Here is a 19,011-nt window from a genome sequence, read left to right as displayed (position 1 = left end):
GAAGACAGCTAGCTAAAAAACTAAATTAAGGTTGTTTTACCAACCCCGATCGAATGAGTCAAACCTCAATTTACTTGGACCATGGAAATGTGGTAGCAATAACACGCTGTCTTCCGAGAAAGATAACACCGGGATTTTTGTCTTCCTCATGTATTAATGAAATCAATCTTAGGGTTGTATTTTTGTTTCATTTAATAGATAAAAATGACATGATTAATAGTGACGAGATTGGTTGTTGACATTTGAATAAGTTGGCTATTGACTATTGGAAAGAAAAAGAGGGATTTTTTTTTATAAATATTTTGTAATTCAACTACAACTACAATCAACTACTTATCAAGGTGATAAACAAATGATGAAAAGTAAAATAATAACAGAAATATTTTAAAAAATAAAAATAAAAATCATCAAGAAACGAAGGATTTGTTTAGTCATATTTTCTAAAATTTGGTTTTAATTTAAGGAACAAAATCTAGTTTTCTTTTTCATTTTTTCCCTAAAAATAATGACATTTTGCTAGTTGTTTTTAACAACTCCTCTCAAAAAAAATGTTTTAATTAATAAATAAATTTTACTTGTTTTTCAAAAAAAAAAAATTCTATTTTTATTTTGTAAAAAAATTATAATTCATAATAAATATCAACTGAATTCATTTCTTTTTTTTTTTTTTGTTATTAAAAAGAAAAAAGTTTTGATATTACATATAAACTAAAAATAAATAGGTTTTAGTAACATATAAATATTAATATTTTAATAAAATGATAAATGATCTATTTTATTATTAAATAATGATACTATTATAAACGGGGAAAATTGTGTTTTTAAGCTCAAGATACGGTTTTATCATAATGCTGAAAATATCCTTATGGAGTTAGAGGTGCAATGCTACCTTTACTAAAGAGTTGGAAACGAAAAAAAAAGGTTGTGTGAGTTGGTTGTATCATCTATGATGCATTCTACTTGTTTTATATATGTTTCTTTCTTTGGTTTTCTGTTTAGCAATTTGTTTTTCAAAGCATTTCTTTTTAAAAATGATAAAAATAATAAAGTAATCCAACTAATAATAACAAAATCAAGATTTGAAAAGTCTATTTTAATTTGTAACTTTAAATTGTTTCTAAAACATAATTTTAAATTAAAATATTAATTTTTAAAATTCTAAAAACCTATATTTATAATAAATATCAATTGTTTCTTATTATTTCATATAATAAGAACTTATATCATATGAAAAATTTTAAAATATATGAAAAATAATTATATTTTAAAAATGTTATTATTAGCATTAAATATTAATAAAAGTTTTGTTAATTACTTTCAACAACATTATTAAAAATAAATTGTTATATTAATAATAAAAAAATAAAATATGGAAATAAAAAATAAAAATAGATTTAAACTATAGAAAATGTAAGATTGAACCTTTTCAATTATTAAATATAAAATTTAAATTAAATTAGAAAAATAAAAACAAATTAAAAATATAGAACTAAAAGTCTATTATTATGCCAATATATCCCTTCCATTTTTAATTTCCTCTTTTCTTATATATTTTTATTTTTTAAAATAAAAAGATAATACTAATGAAAGTAGTTACATCGAAATTCAATAAAAGTTGTTATTTTAATCATTTTCAAATGCTAATTTTTCTCTTATGGTTTCTTAATAAAAATAATTTTTTATTTTATTTTATTTTTTTATATTTTCTTTTAGATACAATCTTGAAATAATTTTTTCTATTTAATTTTTTTAAGGTTATGCTTATTTAAATTATATAGGTTATGAACCGTCAATGCGATTGCCTTTTACAATACATACCGTGTAAATGTGAATAAAATAAATATAATATAAGTACAAGTGTATAAATATTTACTACAAGAAGAATGACTTATGGTAGCGGTCAACAACCCCACTAAAAACTAAAAATGGCATGACTAAAATATATGGTTGCATGCCAAATTGACTGCAACAGAGTGCCGCCATAGTGCTGCAACTACATCTTATAGTTGCAATTGTAAACATGACCATGAGACTTGAAACATATGATGGTGGGTGGAAGTTGCAACAAATGTATTCTTATAGTTGCATCTATAAAGGACCCCCACTAAAAGGTTAATATAGTTGCAATATTTATAAGGGATCCCACTAAAAGATGTAATTTTTATTTAATTAGTTGCAATTAAGATTTGGCTGCAACTATAGGTTCTCATTTTTATTTTTTTTTATTTTGGGAATTATCAAATGCAACCTTTTGTATTCATTGCATGCCGACTAAAAAATTGAAAGGAGGTAGACCACAACCACTACAACAATTTATGAGTGGTGGAGCCTTCTGAGGTGCTCTAACCTCCTAAAGTATCTCTAACCCAACTAAAAATCAACTACTCTTCACATGGTCCATTTTTAGTAGTGTGATATGACTAGATATCTAGTATACAATGCCTGAAGAGGTTTTGTGTAGCCAAATCATATGGAATCAATCGGATTAATAAAACTTATATATACAATTCAAATAATTGCAAGAAAAACAATAAAAATTATTAAAAAAAACCACAGGGATGAAAATCTTGAAACAAATTTTTCTATTTAATTTTTCCAAGGTTATACTTATTTAAATTATATAAGTTGTGTACAATCAATACAATTGCCTTTTACAATACATACTATGCAAATGGGAATAAAATAAATATGATATAAGTACAAGTGGGTAAATATATATTGTTTCCAATGGTTTGGTAAGAAATCAAAGCAACTTCTATGAAGGAAATGATTAAAGATATTCACAACAAGGGGTTTTATATACCCCTTGTACAATTAGTTCAAATGTCTTATGTAGTTATAGAAATGATAATAATTTCTATATGATATTCACAATGTTTGGAGTAGATTGGAAGAGGAAATGATCGAGACAAGTTGATTTAGTAGAAGATATGTTGAACACAATTAGTGAGGTAAACATTAAAATTGCTTAGTGTAGGCATTCAAATGTGAATCGATAGATGTGGATCTCGGACCTATGAATGGGGATATTCCCGAAACTCACAAAGAAAATGTGTCAATGTATGTGAACACATTTTCTAATCCTTAGGTTAGGGAAATAGGCAAAAGAATTGTTAAAAAACACTTAAATCCCTTTACAATGGATTGCCTTGTACATGCCTTATACAGTTAGTTCAATCCTTGTACAATTAGTGCAAGTGTTTGTACACCCCCTGTACAAGTAGTTCAATTACCTTGTATATATAGTTAGTGCAAGTACTTTGTATAGTTATGGAAATGATAATTTCTCTTATAGAATGTGTGTACACAAGTTTGTGCATAATGTTTTGAGTAGCTTGGTAGGAGGAACAAAGAGACAAGTTAATTTGGTAGAGGATATGGTGAACACAATTTATGGATAGGTATTAAAATTACTTAGTGCATGCGTTCCAATGTGAATTGAATGAAGGTGTGATGTGTTAATGTGTGTGAACACATTTCCCAATCCTTGGGTAAGGCAAACAAACAATGAAGTTGAGAAACACTCAAATTCCTTCACAATAGGTTGCCTTATATACCCCTTACACAATTAGTTCAATTACCTTGTATCGTTAGTGCAAGTGCCTTATACATTTATGGAAATGACAATTTCTCTTATAGGATGTGTGTGCACAAGTATGTTCACAATATTTGGAATAGTTTGATAGGAAGAACAAAAAGACATTGAGCTGGTAGAGGATACGTTGAACACATTTAGGGGGGTAGATAATAAAATTTTCTTAGTGCATGCATTCCAACATAAATCAAATAAGGGTGTGATGTGTCAATGCTTAGGAACACTTTTTGTTGTCCTTAGTTGAGGGAAATAAGTAAGGAAGTGGTTGAGAAACACTCAAATTCCTTTGCAATGGGTTGTTTGTACAAATCTTGTACAATTAGTTCAAATGTCTTATGCAAACTCACAAAAAATAATCCCTATATAAAAATATTTTTAGAATATGAAAAAATTGTTATAATTACACATAAATTATTGATTTCCAAATATGAAAAAATTGTTATAATTACAAATAAATTATTGATTTCCAAATGTTTAAATAGTTTTTTTCATCAACGATACATTATATTTTTACTAGTAATTAATATTTTTTTAATATTGATATAATATTTTTTTAGTATGTAATATTTTCTTAATTTAAAATAAATTTTCATTAAAAGAAATAGATATGAAAAACAATGTTAAAACATGATAGTATTAAAATATTAAAAAATATTTATTTTAAAATTTTAAAAACTAAAAGTTTTTATTTTATGCTTTTATTTTAATTTTTGAAGAAATGTGGTAGTAATCCATAAATATAAGAAAAATACTATAATTCTAATAATAATAATAATAAAAATGATAATTGGAAAAAAAATATTTCTAGTCTTGATACAATGAAACTACCTAGATGATGGGTGAATGGATAGTCTATGAATTAAACCCTAAGTAAATATTTTATTACCTATTTTAGGTTTGTCCTTTTATATTAATTCTTTTAGAGAGAGCAAAAATCTCATGCAATTATACATAAATCAATCACACAAATGAACACAGGATTTAACATGGAAAAATAATCTAGCAAACTACTAGGTGTAAAAAACCATGGATGGTCTCTCGATCGTTAAATAATCTATTAAATATGAGAAAATGGTACACAATTTTACTTGATCAAATGCACTTACTACCTATGGTCTTATACTATCAACACCTACACTCCCTTTCCTCGAAGCTTCATGATGAGATTTTTGACCTTTGTTGTAGCCAAAAGTTACTCTAAAAAATGATCTTGAAAATGTGAGAGTTGGAGGATCAAACTTTTATGAATGACTATGCTCTCTTAGGGTTCATAAAAGTTCATGGGATATGAAAAATCCATGTTAATGTAGTATGTCTAGAGGACTATCTTGATGAGAACATCTATCTACTACAACAAGATGGATTTGTAACAAAATGCCAAGAGCACTAGTATGCAAGTTACATACACTTGTATATGAACTAAAACAAGCATCTTGCTCATAAAACTAGTGTTTTGATCAAACAATCAAAACTTTTAGTTTTGATCAAAGTGAATATGAGCCTTGTGGGTACAAAAAGGTGAAGGCAATCATGGTATAATGCTCTTGATTTTATATGTCATTGACATATTACTCATTGATAATGATGTATGATTTTGTCTATAGTCAAGATTCCATTATCTACTCAGTTTCAAATGAAACATCTTGGAGAGACACTATATATTTTTGGGATTAAGGTTGTAAGAAACCACAAGAATAGGAAAATTACATTATTCTAAGCTACCCACATTGATTACTACCCAAAAAGTGCTATTTTACACCTTTAATTCATTATGTTTTAAGCACTTTTGTATAGTAATTCTCCATCTTTATTCCAATTGGCATGTTAAGGACCTAGCAATGACTTCTAATCATATTTGTGGCTAGTTTTAGTGTTTTGACAGCCTTTTGGATCATTAAGACAAGCCAAGTAAAGGAGAGAAGCAAAGAGAAGTAAAGAGGAAAAGCAAGCAAAGTGAAGAGAAGCAAAGAGGACAGCAGCTGCAGTCTTCTTTTGCACTTTTGGAGCACTTTCCAAAGTCTATTTTCTATATGCTATATACCATTTCAAAGCTCAGGAAGCCAAGAATCCAACGCTTCAAACCGTATATGATTTGGAGCTGAAATGAGGAAGATATGGCCTTCGGAAGACAACTGCTCCAGGCTTGTGCGAAATTTTCGCACAACACCTTGGTTGTGCGAACCTTGTGCGAAACTCACACAACACTCACACAACACCTTTAAAATTCGCACAACCCATGCGTGGTGTGAATTTTCCTCTGTTTTTGCCGACTCCACTTTAGATCTTTTTGATGTAATTTCCTCTCTTATCCTTGTAACTAACCAATCACAAGTTTTTGCTTTTGTAAAGACTATATAAGGGGTGGAAATCACCTCTTGAAAGATATAGAACATGTATGTTACATTTTACACTTAGAAATATACAAAGCTCTCTCGTTTCTCTTTTCTCTTTACTATTTTCTTTTTCTTGGAAGCCAAACAACCTCTGAGGATGTTTTCACGGAGAATGAGAGGCTAAACTTTTGGTTTCTTGGAGTGAAGGAAGCTAGGTGAAAAGTTCAAATGCAAAGGTGGAAAACTCCCGTGCATTAAATACAGGTAGTTGGAGTTCATAAATGGCTTCTAAATCCAAAGTTTTGCTTTCAATCCCTTAGAATCACTTTGAATGGCCAATACATGGTAAGCTTCAAGTCTCTGTGGATGCTTATTGCTAGATCCATATCAGCCCAGTAGTTATCATGTACGAGCCATTGGAAAGTGATTCAAGGTGAAGACCCATAGTGTCTAAAGCCATTAATGGACCTTGACTACCATTTCTATTGACTTTTTATGGATTAAATCTTCATTGTCAAACCTATACCGATTCGGGAAATAACTATAGGTTAAATCCCCAATGTGAGGAGAAAAATCCGGAATTTTCCACTTTGCATTCTGAACTTGATCCTAGCAACCCTTAGCTCCGGGAGACTTTCTTTCTTCCATTTTTACTTAGTTTTATGTTAGTTTAGTTTCAAACACCTTTCAAAACAAATTTTATTTTCTTTTAAACTTTAAGTTTTTTATAAAGGAAATCATTAAATTCGATTTCTAATCTTGAGTATATCACTGGTAGAATGAAAACCCATCCCAGAGTTCGACCCTAAAGCCACTATACTATAGTAGCTTTGCTACGCTAGTATGAGGTCATAGGTTTTATAAATGTTTTTGATTAAATGACCCAACTGGAGTTATACGCGAATCACACATTAACAAGCTTTTGGTAAAATATGTGATGCAAATTTCCAAAAGGAATTTTTCACTTTCATGGATGGAATTCTTTTTTATCATGATCAATTTCCTAAAACACTTGAGGAGAAAGAGCTCATGAAGGTAATTTGTTATGCTTCTACAATGGGTAGCTTGATGTATGCGATGTTATGTACCAAATCTGACATTTACAATGTTGTAGGTATAGTAAATATATGCTAGTCTAATCTAAGACTAAGGTAGTCAAGCATATCTTGGCCACAATTGTCTATTGTCCAAAATACTAAGCCTTTTTATGTAGTAACTCTAACAAAGGATAAAACCAAAGAAAGCCTTTTGTAGTAATATAAGTATCATCCTTAAGGATGGGCCCATGGAATTTTATCAAAACTAGGTTAAAATGATTTGGTTACTATGTAATTTCCTAAATCGGAAATATTTGAATTTGGTTTAAATGAAAATTAAGATTGCTTGAGGAACTTAATTATCAATCAGAATAGGTACTAATTTCTAAATTCAATTGATCCAAAATTAAAGGTTCCACAACCCAATGTAGGGAATAGTTGGTCTTAGGGTATTAAAAAATGTGTAGTCAAACGAGATCAACCTAAGTTCCACAACTCAAGATTGCATCTGCATCACAACTTGTAAGTGATTTATTCCATAACGTAGATATCATCTAAGTGAAAGGATTTGAAATTCAAGTTTTAGTCTAGACACTTAGGTTTTTCTTATTTGTGTAGATTTGTCTAGAGTAAATAAAAATAATAAAACCTCGAACAATGAGGGATTAAGAAATCAAGAATCCTTAATATCAAGGAAAAGGCTATTGTACCATTCACTAATTCATAATAATATTAGAGGGTATTTCTATTTTCATTTATTATACCTCAATCTTTCATTCATTTCACTTTTAATTCAATTTTACCCATTACTTCTCCTAATCTCTAACTCTAAGTCTTCATGTTTCACCCCTAACATGTCTTTTTAGCACTCCGTTAGATTTTTATCTCCAGATATTTTGTGTAATTTCCTATTTTCTCCTTGTAATCAACTTAGATATTTTCTTATATATCTTTTTATATATTTGGGGTGTGTAACATCTTTTAGACACACAGAGGGATGTAATCAGAGGACACTTGTAAAAATTCCCATAGTAAGAAATATATAGAGCTTTTGTTTTGCCTTCCCTTCTCATTTTGTGTTCACTTTTCTTTCTAACCAAACAACCTCTGAGGATGATTTCTCAAGGGATAAGTGGCTAGGTTTTACGTTTCTTGGAGTGAGGGAAGCTAGGTGAAGGACCCGAATGCAAAGATGGGAGTTGTCCTTGCTTTAAATGAAAGTAGTTGTTAACCATTAATGGTTTTTATTTTAAGGTTTAGCTTTAAATCCCTTAAAATCACCTTGAATGGCCAATACTTGGTAAGCTTTTTGGATTCTAAGGATGCTTATTGCTAGATCCATGGATGTCTATTAGTTATCATTTATGAGCCATTGGAAGGCGGTTCAAGGTGAGAGTCTTTAGTGTTTGAAGCCATTAATGGGAAGCAACTATCATTTTCCATGATCCCTTTGGCTCAAATCTTAATTGCTAAATACAAAACCGGTTCGAGAGATAACCATCCTTTATGTTACTGTCCCCAACGCGAGGAGAAGATTCGGAATCTTCCCCTTTGCCTAAGGAACCTGATCCTAATGACCTAAAGCTCCAAGAGACCTTTTCTTTGTAGTTAACTTCACTTATTGTTTTTGCTTATCTTAAAATCAATCTTTGCAACCACAATTCCATTTTCTTTAAAAGCTAATTTTCATAAGGAAAAACACCATTTTATTTTCTACACTAAAGTCAACTGTACGACGAAAACCCATCCTTGTGGACGATCCTAGAACCACTATACTATGTTAGCTATGCTACCCTAGTGTAAGGTGGTTTAGGTTTTATAAATTTTATTGATAACACTCGTTTGGGCTAGAATCAAATGGCATGACTTGATTAGGACTCACCCATGGGCTATCTGATATGGGATAAATAATACCGACCTGAAGTAGCTTAAGAACTTCAGCTCGCACCACCTCTTGCATGTGAGGGTTCAACCTTCTCTGAGGTTGACGAACTAGTTTAGCTTCATCATCCGTGTAAATATGATGGGTACAGGGCTAATCCCTTTCAAATTAGAAATTTGCCACCCTATTGCCTTCTTACATCTTCTAAGGACTTCAAGTTGACAATCCTCCTAGTGAATGGTAAGAGCTGAAAATATAACAACAGGGCACTTCTTGTCTTCTTCCAAGTATGCATACTTCAACTCTATGGGTAGTGGCTTAAGAATAAGCTTTGGGGGCTCCTCCTTATCAACTCTTTGTGTCTCTTCCTCATTGAATAAGGGTAGAATTTCTTCTCTCCTCCTCTAAGGGGGCAGGGTAGCAAGCAAATATGAGGGTTCAGGTAACCCTTCATCAAGATTCCCAAAACTTTCAATCAAATCCTCTTGCATTCTCTTATCACAATGCTCCTCCATTAAAGTGTCGATCATGCACACTTCCTCTGGACCTTCTTCTTCTTCTAGATGGATATGCTTCTTGTGCAAATGGAAGATGTTGAGCTCCAATGTCATGTTGTCAAACGTGAATTGCATGACTCCATTCCTACAATTGATGATTGCATTTGATGTAGCTAGGAATGGTCTTCCAAGTATGATAGGAACATAATTAGTTCCTTTGAAAATCGGATTTGTATCAAGAACAACAAAATCCACTGGATAGTTGAATTTGTCAACTTGAACCAAGACATGTTCAATAATCCCTCTTGGAATCTTCACTGATCTATCTGCCAGAGATAGAGTGATGGATGTTGGCTTTAACTCTCCAAGTCCCAACTGCTTATAGACAAAGTAGGGTAGCAAATTCACACTTGCTCCCAAGTCCAACAAAGCTTTCTCCACACAAGTCCCTCCAATACTCACTGAGATGGTAGGGTAGCCCGGATCTTTGTACTTCACTAGAGACTTGCACTGTATGATGGCACTCACTTGCTTAGTCAAGAAGGCTTTCTTGTTCGCATTCAACCCTCTCTTTACAGTGCACAAGTCCTTCAAGAATTTTGCATATGTCAGCACTTATTTGATCATGTCTAGCAAAGAGATATTGACCTTCACTTGCCTCAACACTTAAAAAATTTATGATGCATTATTGGTTCCCTTTTTGCCATGCAAAGCTTGGGGGAAAGGTGGAGGCGTATGTTTCTTCAACATATCTTCCTTGATCACTATCCTCTCGGCTTCTTCATCCACACTAGACTCATGGTCATCTTTCTTTGTACTTTTCCCTTTTCTCTTCCCTTTATTTTCCTCACTCTTTTCTTTTTTTGCTACACTCTCTTCATCATGCTTTGGCTTGGATGTGGGCTAATCAACCTCTTTACCACTCCTCAAGGTGATAACTGCTTTGACTTCCCTCACCTTTGAAGATTCTCCTTCTTGAGCCTTCACTTCATGGATACCCTTGGGATTTTGATGAGGTTGAGAAGGAAACTTTCCTTTCTCTTGCACTGTCTTGAGGTTGGTAAGTCTTGAGATTGCGTATTGGACATTGTCTATCTTTTGAGATAGATCATTTTGCATCCCATCCATCCTTTTGTTCAATGTACTCTCCACACTATCAAATCTCTGATTCAGTTGAGCATTGATAGACTTCTGATCTCCCACAAAGTCTCTCACAATCTTGCTAAGGTTCACAATAGCTTGTTCAAGATTCGAGGCTTACTGAGGTGCTTGAGCAGGTTGTGTGTACTGAGGTGGCTTTGGTTTCCAAGAGAAATTTGGATAGTTCCTCCAATTTGAATTGTAGGTGTTGCCATATGAAGCATTGTTATTAGGTTTGAATTGACCAATAACATTTGCTTGATCACCAAACATCTCTCTCACTGCTGGAATTGTAGGACACTCCTCCACCAAGTGCTCATAAGATTGACAAATGGAACAAGGCATAGCTTGCACTGATGTCTCAAAAATGACTTGCACTTCTTGTACCTTCTTCATTTCTAACTCTTCCAATCTCCTTGCCATAACTGCAACCTTTGCTTTCATGTCAATGTCTTCATTCAAAACATACATCCCACCCTTAGCATTAGGTTGAGACTTCATTCTTCCCACCTCTCTAGCATTTGGTTCATTCCATCCTCTTGAAACTTCAGCCACATAACTCAAAAAGTCCATGGCTTCCTCTGGATTCTTACTCATGAAGTCTCCTTCACACATAGTTTCTAGGAGTTGCTTCATTGAAGAAGACATACCATCATAAAAGTAGCTCACTAAGAGCCATGTGTCAAAGTCATGATGAGGACAAGCATTAATAGCTTCCATGTACCTTTCCCAACACTCATAGAATTTCTCATTCTCTTTAGCCAAGAAATTCGAAATTTGCATTTTCAAACCATTGGTCCTATGAGTAAGGAAGAACTTCTTAAGAAACTCGGCTTGCAAATCAGTCCAAGTTCGGATACTCCTTGGCCTTAGAGAATTGAGCCAAATCTTGGCCTTATCCTTGAAGGTGAAAAGAAATAACTTGAGCCTCATCAAGTCAATTGAAGTTCCTCCTTCTTGGAATGTATTACAAACCTCCTCGAATTCCTTAATATGCGAGTAGGGATTCTCACTTTCCATACCATGGAAAGTAGGTAGGAGTGGCACAATGTGAGGTCGGATTACTAGCTGCTCAGTGGGAGGCACTATGCATGACGGTGCACTCATACAAGGTGGATGCATGCGGTCCCTCATGGATCGGTATGTGTTGAAATTATCCTCTTGACCATGTTGGCTATTCTGGTCTTCACGTGGAACATCCATGATGTTTAAGCACACTTCCAACTCAGTTTCTCGAGGAGTTTCAATCTTCACAAGTCTTCCCTCAATATCTCTTATCCAATAGGGCATGCACAACTAAAAATCACTAAAACAAAAACAAAGAAAACAGAAGAAATACAATTCTAGGAAAAAGTTAAGGTTAGCTAAAAACTAAATAAAAGATACGCTAAAATAGAGACAAAGAAAAAGAATTAGTAAAAAAAAATCACCAAACTTGTGATGAAGATCACAAGTGTTCACCAAAAGTCATGTCAGTGTACTTTGGCACCATCCCCGACAACGACACCATTTGATTATGGCCCAGACGGGTGTTATCAACAAAATTTATAAAACCTAAATCACCTTACACTAGGGTAGCATAGCTAACATAGTATAGTGGATCTAAGATCGTCCACAGGGATGGGTTTTCATCGTACAGTTGACTTTAGTGCAGGAAATAAAATGGTGTTTTTCATTATGAAAATTAGCTTTTAAAGAAAATGGAATTGTGGTTGCAAAGATTGATTTGAAGATAAACAAAAACAATAAGTGAAGTTAACTACAAAGAAAAGGTCTCTTGGAGCTTTAGGTCACTAGGATCGGGTTCCTTAGGCAAAAAGGGAGATTTCGGATCTTCTCCTCGCGTTGGGGACAATAACATAAAGGATGGTTATCTCCCGGACCGGTTTTGTATTTAGTAATTAAGATTTGATCCAAAGGGTTCATGGAAAATGATAGTTGCTTCCCATTAATGGCTTTAAACACTAAAGACCCTCACCTTGAACCACCTTCCAATGACTCGTAAATGATAACTAATAGACATTCATGGATCTAGCAATAAGCATCCATAGAATCCAAAAAGTTTACCAAGTATTGGTCATTCAAGGTGATTTTAAGGGATTTAAAGCTAAACCTTAAAATAAAAACCATTAATGGTTAACAACAACTTTCATTTAAAGCAAGGACAACTCCCATCTTTGCATTCGGGTCCTTCACCTAGCTTCCCTCACTCCAAGAAACCACTCATCCCCTGAGAAATCATCCTCAGAGTTTGTTTGGCTAGAAAGAAAAGTGAACACAAAATGAGAAGGGAAGGCAGAGCAAAAACTCTGTATATTTCTTACTACGGGAATTTTTACAAGTATCCTCTCATTACATCCCTCTGTGTGTCTAAAAGATGTTACACACCCCAAATATATAAAAAGATATATAAGAAAATATCTAAGTTGATTACAAGGAGAAAATATATCTGGAGATAAAAATCTAACGGAGTCGGTGCACAGGAAGATTTAGCATACCATGCGAAATTTCGCATGGTGTGCAAAATTCTTTGGCTACCTCAAGTGGTTTCGCATGGTGTGAGAAATTGCGCACAGCCATGCAAAAATGTTGGTTGTTGGATTTCTTCCTTGCATCTCTGATTGGCTTGGCAAAGGGCTATGAAGTGCTCCAAAACTTGGATTCTTCATGTATTTGAGCTTCAACTTGCATTCCCATGGATTTCACAAAATTCTCCCTCATTCTTGACTTGTTTCAATGATCAAAAGGCTACCAAAAACACCAAAACTTGCCAAAAACTAATTAGTAACCCTTGCTAGGTTCCTTAATGTGTCAATTGAGTTAAAAGGTATTAACTACTACTCAAAAGTGTTTAAAATAGTTAGTTTCAAGCTATAAAAGAGTACTTTTTGAGTAGTAATCACCTCTCCTAGGTGTATTATGACATGCATAATCCATTAAAGAACTCAAAAGATCCATTTTGATACCACAAAGGATATAGAGAGTTTCACCTTTAATCGAATTCCATTTTGACACCATAGGTTCATTTTGACTCAACATTTCAACACAAGGTATCAAAGTTAAATTGGATTCAATTAGTTCAGATGATTATCGAAATGAATTTCAATATGATCAATGAGGTATCGAAATCACCCATCGAGAGCACTCAAGAGATATAGAAAGTTTAGAGGATTTTTTAAATGAATTTCAATACCATTTTGATACAAGGAGAAAAATTCAATACCACATCAAAAACATCCCCAAGATCTAGTGAGTTTGGGCATTTATTGAAATCCATTGGATATCTCAAGGGAGGTATTGAAATATTCGATACTAGTTTTGAGTACTAGAATTTCACTCTGATATTTTCCCATACAACTCCTTTGCATATTTTTAGACATTTTAGGAATGATAATTATGTTTTTAGGTTAATTTTCTGTAATGGTATATATACCATAGATGAAACAAGAGGAAAGGAGAGAGAGAACACATATATAGACAATTTTTGTAATCATGTGAGTTTGAATAAATTTGTCAGAGTTCAATTTAATTCAATACATGGCGTTAATTTGAGCATAAGTGGCTAAATCCTCTCATTGGAGAATTAGCAATGAAGGTAGATAATCTAAGAGAGAAGGATGATAAGAAAATATGATATCTTTTGATATTAGTAAGTTACTAATCTTTGAATTTCATATTCAAGTTAAATTCTTTGTTAGTTTGACCTTATTAGAGATACATAGAATGTATAATATAGGGGCATATTGATGCATAAAGGATTATGATCAATGGGCAACCTAGTATGATTCTATGTGATTGATAATTGATGAGAATCTACCAAATGAATATCAGGTCTTAAATGTTTTAATGATTAAGACTTTTTATCAAATTATTTGTTGGAAATGACTATTAAAGACTAAACTTCAAGTTTTAAAACATGGTTTCATATGTGAATGATTTATATTGATGATTCCATCTGGGAAAGACCAAAAACCCTTTAATTAGTACTTGTTATCCCTTAATTCTATCTAGGTTTTTAATCAAATTTGTGAAAATCTTTAGACTTTTTTATCATTATTTTCTTGATTAAAAATTCAGTTTGCTAATCAAATCACATTTTCAATCCAACCAATTTCCCATTTAAAGGTCATTACTTGTTTTGATCTAGACAAGATTATTTAAATTTTCTTGTTTCTTGAGGGCGATAACTTGGAATTTTGCAAGTTGCATGTGGTGTTGTTTTCTTTGGGTTTTTTCTTGACTAAGACCACTATGTTCTTAGGCTTTATTGAAAAGTAATCATTGATCATTTGTGTACGTGTATCTGTGTGTATATATATATATATGCACACAAACGTGCAAAAAAAAAAAAAAAAAAAAGATCAAAACTAAAATAATAAAACAAATAAAAATAAAAGTAAAAATAAAAATAAAATTAAGATAAGGGTAAAGAAATCAAAGTTGAAATGGTATTAGATTATAATGCCAAAATCGATATTGAGAACATGTTTGAATGGGTCCATGCCATATTGATATAAAAAAAAAATTCTGTAATAAGTAATGTGGAGAATCGATAATATTAGTATTCGTTTATCAATGAATCTAGAAGTTATTGATATAAAGTTTCAAGTCATTACATCCTCTACAAGGTCAAATTTTCCTTCACGAGCCAATTCCATGATCTTGTCATTTCTAACAAATTATTATATATTCAATAGGATGACTAGCAAGTTGATGGTACTTGCAGTATTTTAGGTCACCTACTTATAACTAACCTCCTCAAGCACTTCATTTCTTGAAGTTCAATGAAGTTTAACTTGAGGAGATCTTTAACGTTCCAGGAACATTAGAATCAAGGAATGAATATTTTTTCTGCTATATGTCCTTTAGAGTAAGCTTCCTTTTACCCTTATTTTTTAGGGTATTTGTTCGTTTTGTCCTCCCTTTCTCTTCATTTTGTTGAGGAGTTTTGTTGCAATTGTGTTTCTAGCATAACCTCATTATTATTGGTCTTAAGAGAAGCCTTACTCATTTTGTGAGTTTCATGCTTCTTACATTTCCTTGGATCTTGGATAGGTGGACCCATGCTTCCATCAACAAAACCAAGCTCATTGTCACGAGCTCCTGTTGCCAACTTTTTAGAAGTTTCTAGTTTTATTCCTTAGAGAATATAGCATAAAACATATGCTTTGAGTATGTTCACATTTCGATAGTAGAAGTTTCAGTTAACATATCCTTATGGTGAAGGGTAAGATTTTTCCTCCTGTTGATGTAATCTATTACATGCCCATCCTTCCATTTGCAAGAATTGGTGTTTTCAATCATACTTGTAGTATATCTAGTACTATAAAAGTGTTTACGAAAATTTCATTCTAACTACTTCCCAATCATTTATCAAGTCTGACAGAAGATTAGTGCTCCAATCAAAGGCATTTCTTTTTAGTGAACATAAAAATTGATTAACTAGAAGTTCTCCATCAATACCTGCATTTTTGCAAGTTTTTATAAAATAGGCAACATGTTGTCCCAAGTAACCCTTCCCATTGAATTACTAGAACTTTAGAGGTTGACACCCTAGAGGCATTCTCTATTCCTCCATTATCTATGATTGGGGCCTGGAGTAAACAAGATGATAAGTTCCACCATCATCTTTGCTTTTGAGAGCTTTAAGGATTAATACCTATGGTTGATTCAATCCATATAAAGAAACTTGAAGATTTTTAAGGGGTTCTTTGCCTTGGAGACTTAAACACCTTGAGAAAGATTTCTTTTTTTTTTTAATTTTTTTTATATGGGAATCATGTAGTTGGATCAACAACAATTTGGCTTAATTTTTTCATACGTTTGATCTTATCCACAAGTGCAATTTGGGCATATTTTTCATTCATGTTCTTAGTGATGACTTCAATTGATTTACCATTTGACCAAGTTGTTCTTGCAGCTAGAATGAATTTGTCATCATGACTAGCATGATGGTATTATAAGAAGTAGCAAGATCAACAATTGGTCGTGCTACTTTTAAGGTCTCATGTGGAGACATTGGTGTGTTAATGTGTTGTTGGACTAATTGGTTTTTTGAGTGGAAGAAGACTTTAGATTTTCTTCTTGAGACATAATTGGGTGTGGTTCCAATTGTTCAACCATGATTTTTTTCGGCCTTAGAAGGGCTAAAGAAATTTTTGGATTCTTACAGGGGGTTCCCGCATAAACCATAACTGTCTTAGGAAAAAAAAGGTAGCTTTACTTTACTCAAGTCATGGGATCAAAAGTTGTCCCAATTCCAATGCTTTGGCAGACCAAGTAAATATGGTGTAGTGTAAATTTCTTGTAAGGAGACATGAGAAGTAGAGATTATCCAGCCAGGCTGCTAAAAATTTGCACATAAAAATTTTCTTCAATTAGATAAATATGGCATCTCGATTGATTTGTGAAATGGGAAACAATGCCTATTTTACTATTTGATTCTTTTTACAAAGGACAACAATGTCCTCCAAGCAATTTAAAATGTAATTTTGGATCAAACGCATCTTCTAAAGAAAATTATTTTCAATAGATCTTCAAATAAAATCTTATATTTCTTGAATTGAAATCTTCAAATCTTTTAAAAAAAAAAATCTTCAACTCTTCAATTTAAAAATCTTTAAGTCTTCATGAAATGTTCAAATGTTCAAATATTCAATGCAAAGACTTGACTCCCAAGTCATCTCAAATATTCTTGAGTATAAATTGGTTTGAAAGCAAAGAGGCTTCCTTATTTTATACGGTTGAAAGTTTTCCTTTGATATTATTTGTTAAAATTTTTAATATAATTATTTTTATTGTGATAATTATCTTTTAATCAGGATATATAACAATTTTTATATTTTAATTATCACAATTAATCAACTTATCATTATTTTTTTATTTCTTATTCTTCATGAAGACCAAAGTGACATGTGCCATTATCTTTTCCCAGGATATAAATAATATGTAGCAAAAATCTTATGTCATATGTGTCATATTGTTGATATATGCCATTGTTTTATATGATGCATTTAATGTCACAAATGATATTTTTTTCATCTATAGTAAGAATCTTATATTATAAGTTATTATTATTATTATTTTTACGGTGCATGGTATGACAAGCAACCAGTGAGAATTTTGCCCTTCTACAATTAATTATTGTACTCATTATTACAGGGAAAAAAAAGTGTTTGGTAGGGGTAAGGAAACTTAGCAGTTTAAGTGAAATAATCATTCTCTTGACCTTTTCATCATTTAAATAATTAATTTTGTAGAATTTGAAGAAACCAAATGTTCCCTTTGAATATATTTTTTATTTTCTATTTTTAAAATAGAAAATAATAGTAAGTAACTTTTGTACAAAGAAAAGGAGCTTACTTTATGTCCCTAAAAATTATTTTTTGTAATACAATTTTATAAATATTATTATATTTGCAAGGTGACTCTGGTATCCAAACCGAAGACTAAAATTTTTCATTAATGCTACTTTGAGTGTAAGTCCACATAATGCCAAGTTTGACAAATACACCAACCCATTATCTTCCAGTCCATATATGATATTAGGGCAGTTACAAGTCACTGATGAGCAATTGTAGGACAAGTCAAGTCAACCCATTATCTTCACGCTACCATCTCCACAAAGTCGATAATTTCCGCACGAAATAATTAAATTAGACGTATGGAGAGCACAAGCAGTTTCCTCCCCACATGCACTAACATTAAACTATGGCAACTTGATACTACTTCTTTGACCGATATGTACAAATTGCAGAAAAATAAGAACAACCACATGCGAAAGAATACCCAATCAAACACGTTAAAATCTGATTGTGATATGTATGTAGATCTTGTGGGGAACAAACCATTCATAATGGTCCGTCAATCTTCACAAACCCTGGAATTCAAAGTCAACAATCCATATATTCTAATGGAAGAATTATGTTTTGGGGTAGATGGGCCCCAAATTAATAAAAGGTCTATGTAACTCTTCAAATTGAGCCCAAGACCCAATGAAAGTATAGAAATTGAGTTGAAGGATATCATCCTTCAGTATTTCCAAAAATGCCCTTTGTTGATTTTAAGAAAAAAAATTAATATTTTTGAAAAATACTTTTATTTAATTTAATATTTTTGATTTAATTTAATATTTTTTTAAAATACTTTTATGTAATTTAATATTTTTTTTAAATACTTTTATTTAATTTAATATTTTTTAAAAATAAATTTATTTAATTTAATATTTTTTTAAAAATAAATTTATTTAATTTAATATTTAAAAAAATTAATTTAATATTTTTTTAAATACTTTAATTTAATTTAATATTTTTGAAAAAAAATTAATTTAATATTTTTGAAAAAAAAATTAATTTAATATTTTTGAAAACTACTTTAATTTAATATTTTTGAAAACTACTTTTATTTAATTTAATATTTTTGAAAAAAAATTATTGAAAAAAAATTATTTAACTTAATTTTATAAAATATTTTATATGTGTTCTTAAAAGGTATATTTGTCCGTTATTATTTCATATCCTTCAACTCA

The sequence above is a fragment of the Vitis vinifera genome, chromosome 11 (genome assembly GCF_030704535.1).
Source record: "Vitis vinifera cultivar Pinot Noir 40024 chromosome 11, ASM3070453v1".
NCBI lineage: Eukaryota > Viridiplantae > Streptophyta > Magnoliopsida > Vitales > Vitaceae > Vitis > Vitis vinifera.
This window is presented reverse-complemented; position numbering follows the sequence as displayed.